Source organism: Pteronotus mesoamericanus, unplaced genomic scaffold (genome assembly GCF_021234165.1).
Source record: "Pteronotus mesoamericanus isolate MK-2021 breed Mesoamerican mustached bat unplaced genomic scaffold, CSHL_Meso_final contig_58, whole genome shotgun sequence".
NCBI classification, from domain to species: Eukaryota; Metazoa; Chordata; class Mammalia; order Chiroptera; family Mormoopidae; genus Pteronotus; species Pteronotus mesoamericanus.
The window spans coordinates 1,120,104-1,124,418 of NW_026555205.1; the positions used below are offsets into that span (position 1 = coordinate 1,120,104).

A 4,315-nucleotide genomic window follows, 5' to 3' on the forward strand; every position below is an offset into this window, starting at 1 on the left:
TATAGATGTCTCCATTTTCCCCTGCCTTTTCTCACCTCTACACAGCCCCCAATCCCTTTTCCTCTGGCCATCAACCACACCATTGCCTGTGTCTATGAGGTATGCATGTATGTTCTTTGACTAATCCCTTCACCTTCTTTCAACCTCTCTCCATCCCCTTGATATCTGCCAGTCTGTTCCATGTATCCATGTCTCTGTTCCTATTTTGTACATTGGTTTATTTTGTTCATTAGATTCCACATATAAGTGAAGTCATATGGAAAGTCATTGTTTTTCTCTGGCTGGTTTATTTCACTTAGCATAATGTTGTTCAGGTCATCCATGCTGTTGCAAAAAGTAAGATTTCCTTTTTTTAAAAAAATATTTTATTTAATTTTAGACAGAAGGGAAAGGAGGGAGAAAGGGAAACATCAATGTGTGGCTGCCTCTTGCATGCATCCCACTGGGGACCTGGCCCACATCCCAGGCATGTGCCCTGACTGGAAATCCAACTGGAGACCCTTTGGTTTGAGTGCCAGTTCACAGGTCAGCGCTCAATCCACTGAACTATACAAGCCAGGGCAAATATTTGTTTATTTATTATGGCCATGTAGTATTCCATTGTGTAAATATAACACAGCTTTTTTGTCTACTCATCTAACTGATGGGCACTTGGGCTTAGAAAAAAGGGATTCTTTTTCAAAAAAAAATTAATGTATTTTTTCTATTACCCCTCCCCCTGCAATTACCACACTGTTGTCCACATCCATGAGTCCTTTTACATTTTTGGTTGATCCCTCCATGCCCTAACCCCCACCTTAACTGTCATCCTGCTCTCTGTCTATGAGTTTGTATATTCCTTGTTAGTTCAGTTTGTTCATTACATTCCACATATGAGTAAAATCATGTCTTATTTGTTTTCTCTGAATGGCTTATTTCACTTAGCATAATGTTCTTCAAGTACATCCATACTGTCTCAAAGGGTAAAATTTTCTTCTTCTTTACAGCAGAGTAGTATTCCATTGTGTAAATGTCCTGTAGTTGTTTTATCCACTCATCTACTGATGGACACTTGGGCTGCTTCCATAACTTGGTGATTGTAAATAATGCTGCAATGAATACAGGGGTGCTTATGTACTTTTGGATTAGTGTTTTGGGTTTCTTTGGATAAATTCCCAGAACTGAGAGTGCTGGATCAAAAGGCAGATCCATTTTTAATTTTTTGAGGTATCTCCATACTGCTTTCCAGAATGGTTGTACCAATCTGCATTCCCACCAACAGCTCAAAAGGGTTTTTCCACAACCTTGCCAGCACTCGTTGTTTGTTGATTTATTGATGATGGCTATTCTGACATTTGTGAGATTATATCTCATTGTGGTTTTAGTTTGCATTTATCTGATGATTAGTTATGTTGAGCATCCTTTCATACGTCTATTGGCCATCTGTCTGTCCTCTTTGGAGAGGTGTTTTTCCAAGTTCTTTGCCCATTTTTTAAATTGGATTGTTTCTTTTTTTTGATGTTGAGTTTTGTAAGTTCTTTATAAATTTTGGATATTAACCCCTTATCAGATGTATTGTTGAATATGTTCTCCCATTCTATGGACTATCTTTTTATTTTTTTGATATCTTCCTTTGCTGTGCAAAAAATTTTAGTTTGATGTAGTCCCATTTGTTTATTTCTCTTTTGTTTTCCTTGTCTGGAGAGATAGACCAGACAAAATATTCCTACAAGGAATGTCTGAGATTTTACTGTTTATTTTTTTCTTGGATTTTTATGGTTTTGCAACTAACATTTAAGGTTTTAATTCATCTTGAATTTATTCTTGTGTGTGGTGTAAGAAGGTGGTTTAGTATCATTTTTCTGCACATGTCTGCCCAAAGATTCCACTAAGAAACTACTAGAACTGATAAATAAATTCAGTGAAATAGCAGGATACAAAATTAATATCCAAGAACTAGTTGCATTTTTATATGCCAATAATAAACTAACAGAAATGGAAATTAAGAAAATAATCCCATTCACAATTGCTTCAAAAAGAATAATATACATAGGAATAAATCTAACCAAGGATGTAAAAGACCTTTATACAGAAAATTATAAGATACTGAAGAAAGAAATTGAAGAAGATACACGTAAGTGGAAGCACATACTGTGTTCATGGATAGGAAGCATTAACATCATTAAAATGCTCATGCTATCCAAGCAATCTATAAGTTCAATGTAATTCCTATCAATATTCTATTGTAGTATTTCACAGAACTAGAACAAATATTTCAAAAAATTATATGGAACTACAAAAAGTCCCACAGCAACAGCAATCAGGAGAAAAAACAAAGTTTTAGGAATCACCCTACTTAATATCAAACTGTATTATAAATCCATAGTAATCAAAACAGCATGGTACTAGCATAAGAACAGACACATAGATCAGTGGGACAGAATAGAGAGCCCAGAAATAAATATATACCTTTATAATCAATTAACATTTGACAGAAGACTCAAGCACACACAATGGAATAAAGATATTTTATCCAATAAATGGTGTTTGGAGAATTGGGCAGATTCTTATGTTAGAGCAAGGAACATGTATATGGGCACATAAATCAGGTAGTGCTTCATAAAGATTAATCTTGTCATTTTTTCTTGATGAATTAGAGGTGAAGATTGAAGAAAGATGGATCAGTCAATCAGTATACTCTGTATTTCTCCTGGAAATATATGACATTGTCCAGGAATTGGGTAGTAGGAAGCAATGATAATTTAAAAGAGGATATGGGATTGACTGTGACTTCAAAACTGGTTCTGGAAACAGAAGTAGAAATAAAGAAATATATACAATATTGACATTTAAGTAATTGTGTGCTATGGTTTTGAAGCAGCATGACATAGTTCCTTACAATGTGGGTTCAGTCAGATGGACTGGGAGACACTTCTGGAAGTAAGACCATCATGGCAGCCCAAGGAGAACCCTAAGTTTAGTTCAAACTTGTACTGGTTTGTGATGGTGAGGCTGGTAAAACTACATTCCTGAAACATCACTTTACTTATGAACTTGAGAAGTATGCATCCACCCTGGGTGTTGAGGTCTATCCACGTGTGTTCCATACAAACAGAGGGCCTATTAACTTCAATGTATGAGATATAGTGGAGCAGGAGAAGTTCAGAGGACTAAGAGATGGCTATTACATCCAACAAGCCCAGTGTGCCATTCATTATGATGTTTGATTTAACTTCAAGGGATACTTACAAGAATGTGACTGACATATAGAACTGGTATGAGTGTGTGAAAACATCCCCATCATGTTATGTGACAGCAAAGAGGGTATTAAGGACAGGAAAGTTAAAGCAAAATTGATTGCCTTCCACAGAAAGAAGAATCTTCTGTACTACAACGTTTCTACTAAAAGTAACTACAACTTTGAAAAGCCCTTCCTGTTGGCTTGATAGAAAACTAATTGGAGACCCTAACTTGGAGTTTGTCTCCATGCCTGCTCTTGCCCTGCCAGAGGTTGTCATGGACTCAGCTTTGGTGGCACTATATGAGCATGACCTAGAGGTTGCTCAGGTCACCACTCTCCTGTATGAGGATGATGACCTGTGAGAAAGATAAGCTGGTGTCCAGTGTCAGAAGTCTAGTTTTACAGATAACTGACCTGTGATGTCAGCGGTGCAGTGTATTTTCCACTTTATTATATAGCTAAGCAGAACCTGTGCTTGATCTTTGAGATGCTGAAAGAGATGAATGGACTTTAGAGTGAATGTGGTAGTTTAAAAACACCTTCATTTTTTTTACCTGTATATTTAACTGTTTTGGAATGCAGTTGTTTCCTTATTGAGTTTCAACTGTAAGACTGCTGCAGTCTCATCAGTATATTAGGTGGTGAAACCTTATTTATTACTGTCATTCCCATTCTTTTCATTTAGAATCAGAATAAAATTGTATGTCAAATACAAAAAAAAATGTGGGCTCTACTTTTAAAGTGCCCATATTCAACTTCTCCCTGTCTCAGTATCCTCAACTGTAAAATGTGGTTTATGGGAAAGACTGCCTTATATAATCTTTGTGAAGTTTAAGTGAAATAATATGTATTATATTTCCAGAAGGGAGTCTAAGTACAAAAGGGGTGATTGACAAAATGATTGAATCATTGACAGAAATCAGAAAATCCTGCAAGACCTGTAACCATGTGCTTTTTTGGTGGGAAAGGGAACCAGCATATTTTAAAAAGTTATAATAAATATATAGCTTTGTAACTATCACGCCCCCAGAAATGATGTTTTATTCAATTGTTTATTAATCATAAATTAATTCAGTGGTCCCTATTTTCTTAGCA

At 35.9% G+C, this 4,315-nt stretch overlaps 1 pseudogene; it reads left to right on the forward strand.

Annotated features, from left to right (window-relative positions):
- The first annotated feature begins 2,930 nt into the window (after positions 1–2,930).
- LOC129076232 (GTP-binding nuclear protein Ran-like) lies at positions 2,931–3,582 on the forward strand (annotated as a pseudogene).
- Positions 3,583–4,315: the final 733 nt, after the last annotated feature.